General features: G+C 44.9%; 1 protein-coding gene and 1 non-coding gene across 2 annotated transcripts in view; both read right to left on the reverse strand.

Annotated features, from left to right (window-relative positions):
- The window catches only part of HOMER2 (homer homolog 2 (Drosophila)), a 127931-nt gene that overhangs the window by 91051 nt on the left and 14965 nt on the right, over nt 1–21915 (reverse strand). The gene's annotated exons all lie outside the window — the stretch shown is intronic.
- On the reverse strand, nt 16623–16695 carry TRNAG-CCC. Its single transcript has one exon. It is a non-coding gene; the product is annotated as a tRNA-Gly (tRNA).

Genomic DNA, 21915 nt, shown 5'->3' on the forward strand with positions numbered 1-21915 from the left:
CCGTGCCAGAGCAAGCATTCAGCCTGTGGGACTGAGAGGACTTGGGCGACCCTTCGTTTGCAGTTGCAGGAACGAGGCCCCAGGAGAGGAAGTGACTTGCCCAAGGACATACATTCAGCTTTGAGCCCAAAGTCTTCAGAATCTGCGATAGGCACGGCCGTGTGCCGCCCTGAAGCCCCCTTTCATCTTGCGGGTCCACTCCAGGGGTTTGGCTCAGGGCACCCCCACCATGAAATTCCGGATCCTACACCCGCCGCAGGTGTTCTGGGCTCTTCTGTGGGCAAAGATGGGTTGGGGTCTCCCGATTACAGCATAATCGCTTTTCAGGAGGCTTAATCAACTTGGCTTGCTGCTGCTGCTAAGTCGCTTCAGTCGTGTCCGACTCTATGCGACCCCATAGACAGCAGCCCACCAGGCTCCCCAGGTCCCTGGGATTCTCCAAGCAAGAACACTGGAGTGGGTTGCCATTTCCTTCTCCAATGCATGAAACTGAAAAGTGAAAGTGAAGTCGCTCAGTCGTGTCCGAATCTTAGCGACCCCATGGACTGCAGCCCGCCAGACTCCTCTGTCCATGGGATTTTCCAGGCAAGAGTACTGGAGTGGGGTGCTTAGAGCAAAGGAAATTGAGATCGTACGGGTGGAGCTTCAAGAAGAGCGATCGCTGAGTCCTCTGTCTACGTCAGGTCCTGATCCCCTACTAAAGGCGGCACCGGACTAACCTAACCTTCATCTCCACTCTGGGCCCTTCACAGGATCATTTTCTCCTGAGAACATGCTGCCCACCTGAGCCTGGTCAGTATTTCTTTACTCAGGACAGTAAACAAAAGTCGAGGGACAAGCATATGAAGCAGGGCCACCACCCAAAGCCTACCCTCCTGTTTCCTGGAACCACAGCTTTACCTGGGAACCCTCAAGGTCTCCTCCTGGGACTGGTGACCCGCTATGAGTAATTGTCTCAATTACAGACCTGATCCTATCTCCTTCACACCATCCTTAGGATGAAGACAAGATACTGAATGTGCTCAAAGGCCTGGCCTCAGGGTGCCTCCATCTCCCTCTCCTTGCATTCTGTCCCCTTGCTTCCTGTGCAGCAGCCAACTGGCCATCCTCCCTTCAGCCCCTGCTGTTCTTAGTCTGAGAAGATACTTTCCTCTCTTGTCTCTGACACCCCAACCCCTTTGCCTTGTCAATTCCTACTCATTTTCAAATCTCAGTTAAACTGTCCCTTCCTTGTGTAATCTTTTTCTAATGCCCCAAACAAGACTGTGAACCCCTGTACTTTTTCTTCATTGTACTCACTGTGTGCAATGTCTGTAAAATTAATAATTCAACCATCTCCCAGGCACATCTGCACACTCTATGAAGCTGTTATAAATTTTGCTCATCACTGCATCTCCAGCGCCTAAAGTCCTCCATAAAACATTTGTTGAATGAATGAATGAGTGAATAGGCTAGGCCACAGATAAACAGAATTGGCCAGGGTCTGTAAGCACAAGTAAGTCTGTTCCCAGGTGGCGCTAGTAGTAAAGAACCCGCTACCAATGCAGGAGACATAAGAGACCCACATTCGATTCCTGGGTCAGGAAGATCCCCTGGAGGCGGGCATGGCAACCCATGCCAGTATTCTTGCTTGGAGAATCCTATGGACAGAGGAGCCTGGTGGGCTACAGTCCACAATGTCACAAAGAGTCATACACAACTGAAGCAACTTAGTACACAACACACAGAGCCAGGACTGGATAAGCATTTGATCCTGGAGGAAACTCATCACCAGCTGAATTCCAAAGGCCAGGTGAAGCTGGTAGGGTTGGGGGTGGGGGTGGGAGTTCCCAGCAGTATCAAAGGGAGGAGTCAGGAAAGAGGACTAGAAGCCTGCTGAACTGGAGTAGGAGGATTGGAGAATAGACTCATGGTGCACTGGACCAAGCAGTGTCCCCAACCCTGAGTGGGAGTTTCCTTTGGCTCCACCAGTGGAAAGGGCAACACCCAAGTTAGCTTGGGAAGAGGTACTGAGGCCATTACAGGTGCTGAATCACCTGGGCTGCTTCACACAGTCAGCAAAAAGCAGGACGGTGCGGGAGGTATAAGCCCGGTAAGGTTAAATACGCTGGGATTAAAGTGACCGTGACCAAAGCTTCCCTATAGGAAAGGGTGGATCAGACAAGAGTGGGAAATGGATGTCCCTCCTTCCGACCAGTTTCAGGCTGCTGTCCCTGGGGGACACTCCTCTCCTTCACCCCCAACTCCAGGCCTAGGTTGGGAGCTGCCTCTCAGGAGCTTTCCCAGATGCCCAGAGCCTTGTCTAAGCTTCCAGTTCTTGCCAGCAGTATTTCATCATCTTGGAATTTTCCCTAGAAAGAGGCCATTTAATTTCCCTATTAGTGCCTCCTCCCTCCATTGAAGCCAACACAGTAACCCTTTTTCTGTGAAATATTGCCCATCAACATGGTCTTTGTGGCCCCAGTCCTTCCTGTTCAAGAGTCTCACAGTTGAGACGCCTAGCGGTCCAGTGACTAAGATGGAGTTCCCCATGCATGGGGCCCAGGGATTAGGGATCTAGGTCCCATATGCCTCAAGAATTCGCAACAAAGACCTGATGCAGCCAAATAAATAAATGAATATTTTTTTAAAAAAGTCCTATAGTCAAAGGGAGAGATTCCATGCTGACTGGATGTTGAGGTGAGGCCAAGGAGAGTCTTTTTAGGCCAAGAGACTCCAGGATTCTTTTAGGTTGAGCAAGAGGAGTCAGTGATGCAGGACAAGACTGAAGACGTGAAAAGGGGCAGTCCTGGGGAAAGCAGGCGGATGGGGTCCAGGCCAGGCAGAGGCGCTGGCCTTGGAGAGGGGTGGAGGGTCTAGAGGGGAAGGTGAGAGAGGTGGAGGGAACCCTTGCCTGGTGGGCTCTTTTTTCTTTTAGGTTTTTTTTTTTTTTTAATGTGGACCATTTTAAAAGTCTTTATTGAATTTGTTACAATATTGCTTCTGTTTTATGTTTTGTTTCTTTGGCCATGAGGCACGTGGGATCTTAGCTCCCTCCCCCACCAAGGGCCAAACCTGCACACCCCGCACTGGAAGGTGAAGTCTGGATCACTGCACCTCCAGGGAAGTCCGTCCCATGGGCTCTTTTTCTAAGGAAAGAAAGGACACTTACTGAATGTGCACGAGAGAGAGGAGGCGGGGTAGAAGGCAAACTTGATAGCCTTGGGAAAATAAAAACTAGTGTTTTAACAGGCCCAGAGTTGGAAATGAGCAGGGCAGAGATGCAGAAGTCTGGGAGGCCATGTCTTGACCTGCACAACCTCAGGGACCTGGAATTCCTGCCATTCTGTGTGGGCAGCAGAGGCTCCGGAATCTGATAGGTGGCACAGGAAGGACACCCTGGCCTCCAACAGGGGCAAATTGGATAACTGTTGATTGCTCACCAGAGAGCTACATGAACCTGCGAAATTAAGGAAAACAGAGAGCAGCTCCACGTGTGCCCTTCCTCTGTACTGCAAATGAATTCTTCCAGGCATCCTGGGCAGCCCCTGTGCCTAAGAGGTTTGTGGTCCACATCTCTGGCTTCTTGTCTCCCAAAAGCTAGCTCCTGGAGAAATGGCTGATAGTAGTCTAAGGCAGGAAAAATGAAAACCAGCACAGAGCATCTTGTAGTACCACAAAGTAAGGAGATACAAAACAAAACAAAAAACAACCCAAGGGCTGGGTGTGTGCTGAAGGGATACAGGAGCTAACTGAAAGAGCTTCCAATGGCCAAAGCTGGAACAATTTTGGCAATACGATAAATAACACTGTATAGGATTATAATGCAAAATGTAACATAAATACACACGAATCCATGCTGATGTAAATTATTAAATAAGTGGGAAGAAACCAATCTTCTCTACAGAAGAATCTCAAATAATATGTGTAGGTACTCTCCCCTCCAGGAGGTAGCGGTTAACACTCCCCTCCTCTACCTCCTGAAGAGTAAGCTGGTCTTAGCATCTTAGTGCTTTGTTTCTAAAGAAGAGAGAATGGGAAGGGAAAAACAGCGACTTCACAGTGGAGAAACCGGATAGACACTACCTTGACCGGGTGATCCAGGTTAACATTGCCGGTGACAAGCCATGTTGGAATCGCATACCCTCTGATGGGATGTGAAGAGAAGAAGACTTCACCTGTATGTTATTTTTCCCTAAGCCCATAACCTAATCGTGAAAGGGTCACTTCCCTGATGGCTCAGTGGTAAAGAATCCACCTGCCAAGGCAAGAGATTCGGGTTCAGTCACTGGGTTGGGACGATCCCCGGGAGAAGGGAATGGCAACCCATTCCAGTATTCTTGTCTGGGAAATCCCATGGACAGAGGAGCCTGGCAGGCTTGCAGGGGTCTCGAAAGAACAGGACACGACTTAGAAACTGAACAACAACAATCATGATAAACACACCAGACAAATCCACACTGAGGGACATTCTAGAAAATTCCTGAGCAGTACTCTGCCAAACTGTCAAGGTCAAGATAAGCAAGAAAAGACTGAGAAACTGTCACAGACCAGAAGAAACTAAGGTGACATGAGTTAGTATTTGGCTGCTGAGTGTTAGTCACTCAGTTGTATCTGCCTCTTTGCAACCCCATGGGGGTCATAGCCCACCAGGCTCCTCTGTCCATGGGATTTCCCAGGCAGGAATACTAGAGTGGGTTGCCAGTCCCTTCTCCAGGGGATCTTCCTGTCTTCCTGACCCAGGGATCAAACCCAGGTCTCCTGCATTGCAGGCAGATTCTTTACCGTCTGAGCTACCAGGGAAGCCCCAAGGTGATGACATGATGATTTACTAAATACTGTATTTAGATCCTGGAAGAGAAAGAAGAAAAAATTTTGAAATCCAAATAAAATCTGGAATTTAGTTAATAGTAATGTATCAGTGTTGGTTTCTTCCTTATGCCACACATTCCATGGTAAGGTAAGATGTTAACAATAGGGACGGACGTCCCTCATGGTTTAGCGGTTAAGACTTCACCCTTCCAATGCAGGGGGTGTGGGTTTGATCTTTGGTTGGGAAACTAAGATCCCACATGCTGTGTAGTGCAGCCAAAAAGATTTTTTTAAAATTTTCAATGGGGGAAAACTGGGGATACATAGGAACTCCCTATACTGTCTTTGCAACCTTTCTGTAAATCTAAAATTGGTACCAAATAAAAGAAAGTAGCCTTGGGAGTTTCCTGTATACTAGAATCCTGCAAGTAGTCCAATCACTGGTCATCTCAGAAAGGTGAACGTGTGGAACACTGAACAAGAACCTCACCAGGGAATGTCTGGGACTTGAAATTGTCTGCATAACTCCAAAAGCAATGCATCAAAATCTTGCTTTTCCATTTTTAAAAAAAATTGCAACCTACAGTAAGAAACAGATTTTACACTGTGGCCAGGCAGGTACTTCCACTTTATCTACAGTTATACCTAGACAAAATGGAAACAAAAATTATATATGTAAGTGAAAGTTACACAAAGCAATTCTCACCTGCAAAGCATTCAGACATTTTCCATTCTGTTCTATTTTTAAAAGCAATGCTGTTGATTGATTTCAGAACCTGTAATCCATGTATGTTTCTTCTTTCAACAGCAAAATTAGGCTCACGGTGCATATGTATAATATTAGTGTGTTCAGATTTCTGGTATTGCTAATCCAGGGACTTCACCTTTTTTGTCTTCTAACCCTTCTCTCCACTACATATGAAACAAGTGTCTTATTAAAGTCATTAATTAAACAGGTAATGATCAGGTATATTTTACAGCTATTAAGATTATATCTGTGATATAATTTGTACTATATTTCTAGATAGTAACATAGAAAAATATTCTTTCAAGAAATATTAATCATCTCCTATGTGCCTGGTACTGTGATGAGTTTTAGGGATAAAGTGCTCAGCAAAAGAGACAAAGTACTTCTATAATATCATGGAACTATAAGAGTGGGTGGAAATATTAAAAAATCAGAAACATTTATCTGTTATCTGATAAAAACTGTTATCTGTGTGAATAAAATGGTCCTAATGTAGGTTGAGAGGGGTTGTCAGGAATAGCCTCTTTGAGGAAGCATTTAAGAACAGGCCTGGGAATTTACCTGGGGGTCCAGTGGTTAAGACTTAGCCTTCCAGAGCAGGGGATATGGGTTCTGATCCCTGGTTGGGGAGCTAAGATCCAACATGCCTCTTGGCCAAAAAAACAAAACATAAAACACAGAAGCAATACTGTAACAAATTCAACAAAGACTTAAAAAAATGGTCACATTAAAAAAAAAACGGCCTAAAGAACAAAGGGCAGGATATGGTGGAGGGAAGAGGTCCTAGACAGAGGAGCACAGAGGTGAAGAAGGCTGGGAAATTCTGCAGGGTTAGTGTAGTTAGAGTGCACGGAGTTTAGCAAGGCAGGAGATGAGATGGGAGCGGTCCCCAGGGCCCTGATGAAGGGTTAACGGCATTTATCCAACCTCACTGACAGGTTGGAGAATGGTCTGGTTTACATTTTTTGAAGCTCACTCTGGCTACTGGGAGGAGAAGAGATAAGGACGAGACAAGAGTGAAAGTAGGGAGACCAGTTAAGAGGCTCTAGCAGAAACCCAGACAGAAGACAAGGGCTGAGAGGAAGGGAAGTGGATTATAGATCAGTGTATTTTGGAGGGAGACTTGACAGGACTTGGTGATGGACTGGGTGTGTATTGTGATATAAAGTTAAATTCAGAAAATCATCCATGTTATTATATTCACTGTGCTGTAGCTATAATTAGGTAAAAGCTACTAGTCTGCATGGACAAGGCTTGGAAGTATAGAAAACGAAAAGTCTGATTTGTTGGGATAGCAGAAGGAACACAGGGTAGAAGCACAAACACTGGAGTCAGACAGACTTGGCCTGTGTCTCAGCCCTGCCACTGACTGTCTCTGTGATGCTTAGCAAGCTGTTCAACCTCTCTGAGCCTCAGTTCTCTCACCTGTAAAATGGGGATACCTCACTGGACTGGAAGATGAAATGAGAAAACATGTAAAGTGCTTAGCTGAGTTCCTTGGTATTTGTTATTGCCGTTCAGTCACCACGTCATGTCCGACTCTTTACAACCCCACGGACGGCAGCATGCCAGGCTCCTCTGTCCTCCACTATTTCCCAGAGTTTGTTCAAATTCATGTCCATTGAATATACTGTACATTCTGAATACATTTCAAGTATTATTATTATGACTGGTTATCACGGGGGACCAGGGTAAACTTTTCATTCTTTATTGTGACTGAATTAATACTGTTATAATGGTATTTATAGAGCTGGTAATTTAAAGTTTAGTAGAGTTGGTTTGAAGATTCTGAAACTGTATGGAAACAGCTCATGCATTTCCTGCCCAGTAACATGTTGCCAACCTGTGTCCAAAGCTCTTCATAGCTTCAGGGTGTCCCTGAAGGGCACCTAAGGGTCAGAGAAGACTATGGGCCATCTCTTTAAGATGCCAGCTCCAGCACCTACTTCTGATCTAGCCAAGGATCTGCTCTTGGAGAGACAAGCTCTGAATGGTTTCCAACATTGCTACTTGTTCTCTCCTCTTCCTATTTGGGTAAGTCTATCTGTTCTAGATGCCTCAGGATTCTGACAGCATTCATTCATTCATTCGTTTAACCTTAGCCCCTATTCTGACATAGATCAGACAATCTGACAATCTATGTGCTCAAACAATTAAGTAAAATGTAATGTAACCAAGGTATGAATAAAGTCCCATGAGATACTGGCTTTATCTGGGGAAGGCTTCAAAAAGGGGACACCTGAACTGGATCTTAACGGCTGTATGGGAGAGAAGGTCAATTCCTGCAAATAGACCAGCACTTGCTAAGTCACAGGGACATTAAAGAGTATGACTCATACAGGGAATGTCCACGTGTTTAGCTCAATAGTGTGTGGTAAGAAGTGGCTTCCCAGATGGCTCAGTGGTAAAGAATCCACCTGCCAATACAGGAGATGTGGATTTTGGGGAAGATGCCCAGGAGAAGGAAATGGCAACCTACTCCAGTATACTTGCCTGGGAAATCCCATGCACAAAGAAGCCTGGTGGGCTACAGTCCCTAGGGTCACAAAGAGTCAGACACAACTTAACGACTAAGCAGTAACAACAAGAAGGAAGTGGCCAGGCAGGAGAGGTGGGTTGGTACTACCTTGTGAAAGACCTCAGGGGAATGTTAAGGAGTTTGGACCTGATTCTGACAGCCACAGGGAGCATGTGAGAGTTTTGAAATAGGAGGCTGGTGTGATCAGATTAGCATCTTACAGTCTCTGGCAGCAGTAGGGAGCATGGTCCAGAGGGGCCGAGACTGGAGGCAAGAAGAGTCTGTTAGGAGAATCTAGGCAAGGTTCCAGCCAAGGCCAGAAAAAGAGAGGAAGGGTCTCTATTAGCCTCCAGTAAGGGATGGGAGCCTGAATGAGGTGGGAGGACCAGGGATCTCCTGTGATGCAGGGCCCTGGGAAGCTCAGCTGCTGAGCAGAGAGATCAAGCATCCAACAATCCAGCCTCCAGGAGAGGCTGGACCTCACTGGCTGCCTCCACGAAGAATTTAAGGAGGCAAAACCAGAAATGGATAGGGGAGATGAATGGGGAGATTGGGACTGACATATATGCACTACTGTGTATAAAATAGACAGCTAATGAGAACCTACTGTACAGCACAGGGAGCTCTACTCAATCCACTTTGGTGACCTAAATGGGAGGAAATCCCAAAGAGAGGGGATATATGTATACATACGGCTGATTCACTTTGCTGTACAGCAGAAACTAACACAACACTGCAAAGCAACTTTACTCAAATAAAAATTAATGAAAAAATAGACACACTGCTGTATATATGCTCTTGCCTGGGAAATCCCATGGACGGAGAACCCCCGTGGGCCGCAGTCCATGAGGTCAATAAGAGTTGCACACGACTGAGCAACTTCACTTTCACTTTTCACTTTCATGCATTGGAGAAGGAAATGGCGGCCCACTCCAGTGTTCTTGCCTGGAGAATCCCAGGGACAGGGGAGCCTGGTGGGCTGCCATCTCTGGGGTCGCACAGAGTTGGACACGACTGACATGACTTAGCAGCAGCAGCAGCTGTATATAAGACATATCCAACAAGGACCTACTCAATCCTCTGTAATAACCTATATGGAAAAAGAATCTGAAGAAGAATGGTGGTAGTGCTGGTTTAGTTGCTAAGTCGGTGTCTGACTCTTGAGATCCCATGCACTGTAGCCTGCCAGGCTCCTCTGTCCATTGGATTCTCCAGGCAAGGATACTGAAGTGGGTTGCCATTTCCTTTTCCAGGGGATTTTTCCCACTCAGGGATTGAACTCGGGTCTCCCGCATTGCAGGCAGATTCTTTATTGGCTGAGCTACGAGGGAATCCCCACGTGGATACACATGTACAACTGAACCACTTTCGTGTACACCTGAAACCAACACAAGATTATAAATTAACTACACTCTAATATAAGAGAAACATTAAATTTTCAAAATGGGAATGACCATATGAGCAGCTTGGCCACTACCAGCACCCCCCAGGGACATTCAAGTCCTGCTGCTCCACCTCCCTGAGCCAGCTCCCTGACTTCCCCTTCACTGCTCCTTTGGGACTTGTCAACAGGTGAGCCTCTGCCACTAGATGGTGACCTTCAAGGGCAGAATCCCTCCCTGGGTCTTCCTTGCTCTGCCCAGGCTCATCCTCAGACAAGCTCTCTTCTTGGCTCTAGTCTCACATTTATAAGCAGCAAGAAATGAGAAAATTCCCAACCAGTTCAAACCAAAGTCTCAGGATTGAGTTGCACTGTGCCTGACTGGCCTGCCTTGGGGCATGGGCCCATCCCTGAGCCAGTTGCTGTGGCCAGGATGAAATGCCCTTACTGCCTTAGTCTGGGTCATATGCAGCCCTGGGGTGAGCTTCTCACAGGACGGCATGAACCGGGAGTAGGACCAGAGCAGACACTCCAAGGAAACGAAAGAGTTGGGAAAATCAAAGTGCACGGATACAGGATGGTGCCCTCACATAATAGATGCCCACTCTGAGTATATAGTTATATTCGTTTCCCTGTGCCAGGTACAGAGGAGATGGGTGAATTGTTGGATGAACAATAATCAAGAACGTAGAAGTGTCATTCCAAGTTCCTGGAAAAGAACTTGAAACGGTCAGGCTGGAGAGCTGGAGAATGGGCATAATTTTGAGACCCCAGGACAGAGAAAGTGGAAATAGATGCTTTAAATCAGTCATTCGAAACCTTGGCTGAGGATTAAAATCACCCAGGGGGCCATGACAAGATGCCAGTGCCGAGGTCCCACCTCCAGAGAGAATGATTTAATTGGTTTGGTTGGTGGCCAGGCATCAGCAACCCTCCCCAGGTAGTTCCAATGCTCAGCCAGGGTTGCCAGCCACTGCTGTAAGCCTCCTGGTGCCCAACAGAAGTGGATGTGAGACTCAGAGCCCCAGGAGCTTGGGAACTGGTAGGAACACACTCGCTGGCTAGGCTTTCTGGAGACTTAGGACTCCGGAGGAGAACCAAAAACCCAAGAAATTTTTTGAGCCAAGGAGGAGCTGTACTTCCTCTGAGCACAGGGCAGAAAGAATTCTAAAGCCTGCTAGAGCTCTCTGAGAGGGGCGGGAGCTGTGTGGATGAATTGCCTCTGACTAGCAGCAGCTGTAGAACAGGGAGCTACCTGTTTGTACCTGGAATAGATGGGATGGGGCAGGCTCGGAGAGGTGAGGCAAGATTCCAGAGTCATGTCTGGGGTAGACACGAGACTGAGGATGAGTTAAGAAGATGGTGCAGTCATGTGTGGCACTGAGGTCCAATTTGAGATGTTGTTCACACAAAGACACATCTCAAGGGTATGTGGACTCCTGGAGGGGAGCGCAGCAGTGGGTCAGAGTGGAGAGGTGATGAGTTCAGTTTTGTTTTTTGGCTGCATCATGTGGCATGTGGAACTTCCCCAACAAGGGATCAAACCTGTGCCTCTACAGTGGAGGCGTGGAGTCTTAACCACTGGGTCGCCAGGGAAGTCTGATGAGTGCAGCTCTGGACATGCTGAGATGCAAATACTGAGGAATAAACAAGAGATGTCCAGTAGGCAGTTAGACATGGTAGGCATGGAGCTGGGAAAGGAAGCTTGGGAGCCATTAGAAAGACAATATCTGAACACAGGAAGAGCCTGTCCTAGGAGCAGAGGTGGGGTACAGGAAGGCATAGGGGAGGAAAGGGAGCCTGTGAGGATGAAAGAGTGGCCATTAGCAGCGCCCAGGAGGCCATTCTGTTCTAGATGTGGATCTACCCCCTTTTAGCCTAATTTAGCTGAATCAAATATCTTCTCTTTACAAAAATGTAGTAACTCTTCACTAGAAAACTAAGGGCAAAACAAAAACAAACACACAAAAAGCAAATAGTACAGAACAGAAACAAGTGGGTTTTCAATTCATTTTAATGTAGCAAATATTTACCAAACGCCTACTATGTGCCAGCCCTGCCCCAGATGGCTCAGCTGGCATGCGGAGCTTATCAGACACAGCCCCTCTCCCACTCTCTTCCCAGCCCCATCTGGAGGCCACCGTGGCTTGGGTTCCTAGCATCTCCACCTCCCATCAAGCTCAGCTCATCTGCCAATTGTTCTAAGTGAGGTCCCCCTACAAATCTGGGGTCCTCCTCATAAACAACATCTTTTCTGAAAGCCACCTGTTTCGTAACAGCTGCCCAGCAGGTTTGTGGTTCTGTCTGTTCCACAAACCCCTTGACTGTGCTGGGCTCCCCGCTAAGAGTTGGGTTCTGCTTGGAAGCCCACCACCAGCCCCTTCCCAGCTCCTGCACATGGCAGAGATGCATGATTGGGTAGTGGGTCCAGAACTGAGTATACCTCTTCTGGCCATTTCTAACCATCTCTCCAACATCTCACCCCTCAGCGCTCTACAGGAGTTTCATTTTGGTAACTTCACAGTAATACTACCAGAATACTTAGCAGAAAATCACTCTGAATCAAGACAATATGTCTTGGGACTTCCCTAGTGGTTCAGTGGCTAAAACTCTATGCTCCCAATGCAGGGGATCTGGGTTTGATCCCTGGTCAGTGAACGAGATCCCACATGCTGCAACTAAGGATCCCGCATACTGCAATGAAGATCAAAGATCCTGTGTGCTGCAACTAACACCCGGAAATCCAAATAAATTAACTCACTCAAAGTACAGTCACCAGCTACCTGTGGAGATTTCTTTCACTGCTTTCTCTGCAATTTCTCATCACCTCATCCCCCCAGAGGACACTTCCTATGCCCAGGGTGGCTGGTAGTGTGAGGGCTGCCTCTTTGACAGACCTTTCCCTTTAGACACTTGCTTTCCACTAGATTTGATCTATTGTTCTCCTTGTACATGCCACATCTTTCATTGTTTTAAGTCTCCAATCTACCAATTCTTTACCTCCTTCAAAACTAGCGCAAAAGGTGTTTCAGTATTTGGTCTACTTCAGGAGAAGGCAATGGCACCCCACTCCAGTACTCTTGCCTGGAAAATCCCATGGATGGAGGAGCCTGGTAGGCTGCAGTCCATGGGGTCGCTAAGAGTCAGACACGACTGAGCAACTTCACTTTGACTTTTCACTTTTCTGCATTGGAGAAGGAAATGGCAACCCACTCCAGTGTTCTTGCCTGGAGAATCCCAGGGATGGGTGAGCCTGGTGGGCTGCCGTCTATGGGGTCGCACAGAGTCGGAAATGACTGAAGCAACTTAGCAGCAGCAGCAGCAGGCCAGTATCCCTTTAAATCACATGCTCCTTCACATTTACTGGCTTATCACTTCGTAAATGTCTTCTTCAGTTGGTTTTAGGGTGTATTTTTGTCTGAACAAGATTTTTTTACCCAATTATGATAAAATATACACAATATAAAATTTACCATTTTCATAATTTTTTATTGAAGTATAGTTGGTTTACAATATTCTGTTTATTTCAGGTATACAGCAAAATGATTCAGTGATACATGTTTATATATGTATATGTATATATGTATATTTTCTTTTCCATTATAGGTTATTACAACATATTGAATATAGTTCTCTGTGCTATATAGTAAATCCTTGTTATTTATCTATTTTATATATGGTAATGTATATGTTAATCCCATGCTCCTAATTTATCCCCACTCTTCCCCTTTGGTAACCATAAGTTTGTTTTCTATGTCTGTGAGTCTGTTTTCTATGTCTGTAAGTCTGTTTTGTAAATAAGTTTATCTGTACAATTTTTTATATTCCACATATAAGTGATATCATGTAATATTTGTCTTTCTCTGACTTAGTATGATAATCTCTAGATTCATCCATTCTGCTACAAATGGCATTATTTAACCCTTTTATGGCTGAGTAATATTCCATTGTGTGTGTATATATACATACACACATACATACATATACATACACACATATATACACACATATACCACATCCTCTTTATCCATTCATCTGTCTACGGACATTTAGTTTCCATGTTTTGGCTATTATAAATAGTGCTAATGAACACTGAGTGTCCGTATCTTTTCATATTAGAGTTTTCGTCTTCTCCAGATATATGCCCAGAAGTAGGACTTCTGTGTCACGTGGCAACTCTATTTTTAGTTTTTTTAAGAAATGTCCATACTGTTTTCCATAGTGGCTATACCCATTTACATTCCCACCAGCAGTACAAGAGGGGTCCTTTTCCTCCATACCCTCTCTAGCATTTGTTATTTGGAGACTTTTTGGTGATGGCCATTTTGACTGGTGTGAGGGGATGCCTCATTTAAGTGTACAGTTCAGTAGAATTACATACATTAACACTGCTGTGCAACCATTACCACCATCCATTTCCAGCATTTTTTTCTTTATCTCAAATCCAAACATGTCCCAGAAAGTAGAGACATTTTTAATTCATTTTTTATTCCTAGTTCTGCACATAGTATGTGTTCCAAAAATCCTCCTGGCTAATCAGAGATAATATAAAAGAACAGGTTTAATATAAAAGGCACCAAAAGGGCACCAATAGTCCACTCAACCACCTCTTCTAAAATGATTCTTATTAAAACAAGCGGGGGAACAATAACCCAAGAAAAGGGAGAAAACATAAACTTATTCTAGCTGGAGGCTGAGCCACAGGCCTCAGTCAGAGGGGCTAGAAGTCCAAAGCCCCTGAAGAAGATGAGGATGAGGAGGGTAAGGTCCTCGCCATTTCTTCTGATAGAACACAAGACCCTCATGGGATCCCAAGACAGACCAAACAATGAATTGACAGTATAGGGACAGAAAGTTTTTCCCTTCTTCCCCTCTAGCTTCTTTGGCTGGTCTAATGTTTGTTGTTGTTCAGTCACTCAGTCATGTCTGACTCTTTGCAACCCCATGGACTGCAGCATGCCAGGCTTCCCTGACCTTCACCATCTCCTGGAGCTTGCTCAAACTCATGTCCATTGAGTTGGTGATGCCATCCAACCATCTCATCCTCTATTGCTCCCTTCTCCTCCTGCCTTCAATCTTTCCCAGAATCAGGGTCTTCTCTAATGTGTTGGCTCTTCGAATCAGGTGGCCAAAGAATTGGAGCTTCAGCTTCAGCAATAGTCCTTCCAATGAATATTCAGGGTTCATTTCCTTTAGGGTTGACTGGTTTGATCTCCTTGCTGTCCAAGGGGCTCTCAAGAATCTTCTCCAGCACCACAATTTGAAAGCATCAATTTTTCAGCTCTCAGCCTTCTTTATGGTTCAAGTTTCATATACATACACACTACTGGAAAAACTGTAGCTTTGACTACATGGATCTTTCTCGACAAAGTGAGGTCTCTGCTTTTTAATATGTTGTCTAGGTTTGTCTTCCTGGTACATGCCCTCTATTTAAATTCTTTTAGTCAGATAAGGGAAGGTAAAAAGCTCTTTGTGAGTCTCTTGGGTCCTGAGTGTTCTCAGCTCAAAATAATCCACATGCCAAAGTGGAATACTCTGGGGTGGCATCTTCTGTTCCTCCTCAACAGGAAACAAAAGTACTTGGAGGAATGGACTGAGCCTGGAATAACTAGGGTAGTGTTTCCCAAACTCATCATATAGATTACTCAGGATATTTATTAAATGGACCAATTTAGCATTTCAGGGGTGGGGTGTGGAAAGCTGCATGTTTAGTGCCTGGAGTAATTCCTATGAAAGGCAAATTTGGGAAGAAAGTTCCATCAGCAAGGGTTGTGGTGGGGGGAGGAGGAAACTCCTGCCTGCGACTGTGTAGGTGAAGGCTTTCAGCCAGACTGACTTCCTGTTTCTAGAAGCTACTCAGACTACTTTCCTAAACGCTTGCAAGTCCAGTAGGCCCCAGGACTCCCATAGGCCTTCTGTACATGAGGCCCACATGCTGCCTCTTACTTCTATTCTACTGCCGAAGACCTCGGATGATCCCAAATTTCTGGCAGCTCTGGCCCTGTGCCCTGGCTTGGTTCCCCACAGTTGAGGGATAACAGTGACATGCAGTCCCAATTTAGAACAAAGAGTCAGGTAGTCATTGGCCAGGTATTAATTAGGGAGTGACTACAGATAGCTGGTGACATCATAGCCTATCTTTAGAGCCAGCTGGGTCATTGTATGGAAATAAGTTGGGAAGTTTATATCTACCAAATCCAAGGTCAGGGTTTACAGAGGGAGACACTGGATACTAACTACACTGTGTGAGCTGAAATTTCACCTTGAGGCCCTTGTGATACAAGCCTGGGAGGCTCATTCACATTTGGGTGGCTCCAGTGGGCCCCTGCCTACAAAATATGAGCCCTCCCCTCGGCCCCCGCAATCCCCAACAACTACCTCATGGCACAAGGAATCATTACAAAGGTTGGTATAGTGAAAGCTATGATTTTTCCAGTAGTCATGTAAGGATGTGGGAGTTGGACTCTGAAGAAGCCTGAGTACCAAAGAATTGATGCTTTCGAATTGTGGTGCTGAAGGAGACTCTTGAGAGTCCCATGGACTACAAGGAGATCAAACGAGACAATCCTAAAGGAAATCAACCCTGAATATTCACTGGAAGGACTGATGCTCAAGCTGAAACTCCAATACTTTGGCCACCTGATGCGAAGAGCTGACTCACTGCAAAAAGACCCTGGGGCTGGGAAAGACTGAGGGCAAGAGGAGAAGGGAGTAACAGAAAATGAGATGGTTGTATGGTATCACCAACTGAATGGACAGAAGTTTGAGCAAACTCTGGGAGATAGTGAAGGACAGGGAAGCCTGGCATGCCGACCCCAGTTCATGGAGTCACAAAGAGTTGGACATGACTTAAGAGACTGAACAACAACAAAAACGAGCCAGAGAGGTTTTGATAAAAAAAAGGCTAGAAACTCAGAAATGTCATCCTCTTAATGAAGCCAGTGAAACTTTAATGAAAATACAGTTTCTGAGACAGCTCCTTGTTATCATCCTGTCAGAAAGTTACATATAGCAGTGTTTCCATGGAATGTCAACAGGTGTTAAGCATCAGAGAAAGGTTCCATATTCCATAGGTTTGGGAAATACTGGGCTAAACAAACTGAAATAGGTTTCTTTACTGGTGCTTTTTAAAATATTTATTTGGCTGCACTGGGTCTTAGTCATGGCATGTAGGTAGGATCTAGTTCCCTGACCAGGGATCGAACCCAGGCCCCCTGCATTGGGAGTGCAGAATCTTAGCCACTGGACCACCAGGGATATCCTTGGCTTTTTTTTTTTTTTTTAAAGAACTTTTAATATGTCAATGTAGACTCAGGAAACTCTAATAAGTGAATATAGTGCACTGTACTTCCTAAATTAAAGGAACTTAAAAATGAAACTTTAAGTAGTTTTCCAAAGGACACATTTTGGGGAAATGTTAAAATAAAGGATCATGTCAGAATAGACAGAAAACAAACTTATGGTTACCAAAGGGGAAAAGGAGTGGAGAGGAATAAATTAGGAATTTGGGACTTATATACACACACTACTATACATAAAATAACCAACAAGAACCTATTGTATAGCACAGGGAACTCTGCTCAGTAATCTGTGATGACCAATATGGAAAAGAATCTTTAAAAGAGTGGCTATATGTATATGTATAAATGATTTACTTTGCTGTACACCTGAAACTAACAAAACATTGTAAATAGACTATAAGCCCATAAAAAATTATTTAAAAAAGCAAATAAACCTTCAAACAGGTCATACAGAAATATGTACTTCTGTGGGTTAATCAATGCATTATAAACACACACAAAAAGAGAAGACAGTGGAGGAGGAGAAACAAAAGAGTCAAACCTCAGTTTTCTTTAACACAGTGCTGGCTGTAACATATGATCCCCTAGGGTAGGTACCCCATCAGCACTTGACCCTCTGATACTAGTTTGGACAATGTGGAAAACTAAAGGAGTCTCCAGAGAGAGAAGGAGGGTCACCCAGAATTCTATTAAATAAAGATATGAATGGGCTTCCTTGATAGCTCAGTTGGTAAAGAATCTGCCTGCAATGCAGGAGACCCTGGTTCGATTCCTGGGTCGGGACAATCTGGTGGAGAAGAGATAGGCTACCCACTCCAGTATTCTTGGGATTCCCCTGTGGCTCAGCCTTTTCCTTGTTCAGGGGATCTTCCCACCCAGGGATCGAACCCAGGTCTCCCCTAGATTCCTTAGCAGGCAGATTTCAGGCAGATTCTTTACCAGCTGAGCCACAAGGGAAACCCAAGAACACTTGAGTGGGTAGCCTAGCCCCTCTCCAGTCAATCTTCCTGACCCAGGAATAGAACCAGGGTCTCCGGCATTGCAGGAGGACTCTTTACCAACTAAGCTATCAGGCAAGCCCATGATATCAGGTCATGGTGGAGAATTCTGACAAAACGTGGTCCACTGGGGACGGGAATGACAAACCACTTCAGTATTCTTGCCTTGAGAACCCCATGAACAGTATGAAAAGGCAGAGATATGACACTGAAAAAATGGACTCCCCAGACAGTAGATAGCCAATATGCTACTGGAGAAGAGTGGAAAAATAGGTCCAGAAAGAATGAAGAGGCTGAGCCAAAAAGAAAACAATACCAGCTGTGGATGTGACAGGTGATAGAAGTAAATTCTGATGCTGTAAAGACCAAGATTGCATAGGAACCTGGAATGTTAGGTCCATGAATCAAGGTAAATTGGAAGTGGGCAAGCAGGAGATGTCAAGAGTGAACATTGACATTTTAGGAATCAGTGAACTAAATAGACTGGAAAGGGTGAATTTAATTCACATGACCTTTATATCTATGACTGTGGGCAAGAATCCTTTAGAAGAAATGGAGTAGCCCTCATAGTCAACAAAAGAGTCCAGAATGTAGTACTTGGGTGCAATATCAAAAGTGACAGAATGATCTCTTTTTGTTTCCAAGGCAAACCATTCAATATCACAGTAATCCAAGTCTATGCCTCAACCATTAATGCCAAAGAAGCTGAAGTTGAACGGTTCTATGATGACCTACAAGACCTTCTAGGACTAACACCAAAAAAAGATGTCCTTTTCATCATAAGGTACTGGAATGCAAAAGTAGGAAGTCAAGAGATACCGTGAGTAACTGGCAAATTTGGCTTTGGAGTACAAAATGAAGCAGGGGAAAGGCTAACAGAGTTTTGCAAGAGAACACACTGATCATAACACCCTGTTCCAACAACACAAGAGAAGACTCTACACATAGACATCACCAGATGTCAATACCAAAATCAGATTGATTATATTCTTTGCAGCCAAAGATGGAGAAGCTCTGTACAGTCAGCAAAAACAAGACCTATAGCTGACTGTGGCTCCAATCATGAACTCCTTATTGCCAAATTCAGACTTAAATTGAAGAAAGTAGGGAAAACCACTAGACCATTCAAGTATGACCTAAATTAAATCCCTTATGGTTATGCAGGAAGTGACAAATAGATTCAAGGGATTATATCTGATAGAGTGCCTGAAGAACTATGGACAGAGGTTCGTGACATTGTACAAGAGACAGTGATCAAGACCATCTCCAATAAAAATGCAAAAAGGCAAAATGGTTGTCTGAGGAGGCCTTATGAATAGCTGAGAAAAGGAGGGAAGTGAAAGGCAAAGGAGATAAGGAAAGATACACCCATCTGAATGCACAGTTCCAAAGAAAAGCAAGGAGAGATACGAAAGCCTTCCTCAGTGCTCAGTGAAAAGAAATAGGGGAAAACAATAGAATGGGAAAGACTAGAGATCTCTTCAAGAAAATTAGAGATACCAAGGGAATATTTCATGCAAAGATGGGCACAATAAAGGACAGCAATGGTATGGACCTAACACAAGCAGAAGATATTAAGAAGAGGTGGCAAGGATACATAGAAGAACTGTACAGAAAAGATCTTCATGACCCAGATAACCACAATGGTGTGATCACTCACCTACAGCCAGACATCCTGGAGTCTGAAGTCAAGTGGGCCTTAGGAAGCATAACGATGAACAAAGCTAGTGGAGGTGATGGAATTCCAACTGAGCTATTTCAAATCCTAAAAGATGATATTGCGAAAGTGCTGCACTCAATATGCCAGTGGCCACAGGACTGGAAAAGGTCAGTTTTCATTCCAATCCCAAAGAAAGGCAATGTCAGAAAATGTTCAAACTACTGCACAATTGTACTCATCTTCCACGCTAGCAAAGTAATGCTCAAAGTTCTCCAAGTGAAGCATCAACAGTATGTGAACTTAGAGCTTCCAGATGTTCAAGCTGGATTTAGAAAAGGCAGAGGAACCAGACATCAGATTGCCAATATCCGCTGGATCATAGAAAGCAAGAGAGTTCCAGAAAAACATCTACTTCTGCTTTATTGACTATGCCAAGCCTTTGACTGTGTGCATCACAACAAACTGTGAAAAATTCTTAGAGATGGGACCAGACCATCTTACCTGCCTCCTGAGAAAGCTGTATATGGGTCAAGAAGCAACAATTAAAACTGGACATGGAACAATGGACTGGTTCCAAATTGGGAAAGGAGTACGTCAAGGCTGTATATTGTCACCCTGCTTATTTAACTTATATACAGAGTACATCATGCAAAATGCAGGGCTGGATGAAGCACAAGTGGAATCAAGATTGCTGGGAGAAATATCAATAACCTCAAATATGCAGATGACACCATCCTTATGGCACAAAGCAAAGAGTAACTGAGGAGCCACCTGATGAAAGTGAAAGGGGAGAATGTAAAAGCTGGCTTAAAACTCAACATTCAAAAAATGAAGATCATGGCATCCAGTCCCAGATTTTCTGGCAAAATAGATGGGGAAACAATGGAAACAGTGACAGACTGTATTTTCTTCGGCTCTAGAATCACTGCAGATGGTGACTGCAGCCATGAAATTAAAAGACGTTTGCTCCTTGGAAGAAAAGCTATGACCAACCTAGATAGCATATTAAAAAGCAGACATTACTTTGCCGACAAAGGTCCATCTAGTCAAAGCTATGGTTTTTCCAGTAGTCATGTATGGATGGGAGAGTTGGACCATAAAGATAGCTGAGTGCCAAAGAATTGATGGTTTTGAAGTGTGGTGTTGGAGAAGACTCTTGAGAGTCCCTTGGACTGCAAGGAGATCAAGTCAGTCAATCCTAAAGGAAATCAGTCCTGAATATTCATTGGAAGGACATGCTGAACTTGAAACTCCAATACTTTGGCCATCTGATGTGAAGAACTGACTCATTAGAAAAGATCCTGATGCTGGGAAAGATTGAAGGCAGGAGGAGAGGGGGATGACAAAGAATGAGTTGGTTGGATGGCATCACCAACTTGATGGACATGAGTTTGAGCAAGCTCTGGGAGTTGGTGATGGACAGGGAAGCCTGGCGTGCTGCAGTCCATGGGGTTGCAAAGAGTCGTACATGGCTGAGTCACTGAACTGAACTGTGGCTCAGCTGGTAAAGAATCTGCCTGCAATGCAGGAGACCTGGGTTCAATCCCTGGTTTGGGAAGATTCCCTGGAGAAGGGAACAGCTACCCACTTCAGTATTCTGGCCTGGAGAATTCCATGGTCTGTATAGTCCATGTGGTCGCAACGTGTCAGACACACAACTGAGCAGCTTTCACTTGCACTTTCAGTTCAGTTGCTCAGTCACGTCGGACTCCTTGCAACCCCATGAACCGCAGCACACCAGGCCTCCCTGTCCATCACCAACTCCCGGAGTCCACCCAAACCCAGGTCCATTGAGTCAGTGATGCCATCTAACCATCCCATCCTCTGTTGTCCCCTTCTCCTCCTGTTCCCAATCCCTCCCAGCATCAGGGTCTTTTCAAATGAGTCAGCTCTTCACATCAGGTGGCCAAAGTATTGGAGTTTCAGCTTCAAAATCAGTCCTACCAATGAACACCCAGGACTGATCTCATTTAGGACGGACTGGTTGGATCTCCTTGCAGTCCAAGGGACTCTCAAGAGTCTTCTCCAACACCACACTTCAAAACCATCAATTCTTTGGCGCTCAGCTTTCTTTATAGTCCAACTCTCACATCCATACATGACCACTGGAAAAACCATAGCCTTGACTAGACGAACTTTTGTTGGCAAAGTAACGTCTCTGCTTTTGAATATGCTATGCAGGTTGGTTATAACTTTCCTTCCAAGGAGTAAACATCTTTTAATTTCATGGCTGCAGTCACCATCTGAAGTGATTTTGGAGCCCCAAAAAATAAAGTCAGCCACTGTTTCCACTGTTTCCCCACCTATTTGCCATGAAGTGATGGGACCAGATGCAATGATCTTAGTTTTATGATTGTTGAGCTTTAAGCCAACTTTTCCACTCTCCTCTTTCACTTTCATCAAGAGGCTCTTTAGTTCTTCTTCACTTTCTGCCATAAGGGTGGTGTCATCTGCATCTCTGAGGTTATTGATATTTCTCCCGGCAATTTTGATTCCAGCTTGTTTTTCTTCCAGCCCA

This window comes from Bison bison, unplaced genomic scaffold, assembly GCF_000754665.1.
Source record: "Bison bison bison isolate TAMUID 2011002044 unplaced genomic scaffold, Bison_UMD1.0 scf7180017864155, whole genome shotgun sequence".
Lineage (NCBI taxonomy): Eukaryota > Metazoa > Chordata > Mammalia > Artiodactyla > Bovidae > Bison > Bison bison.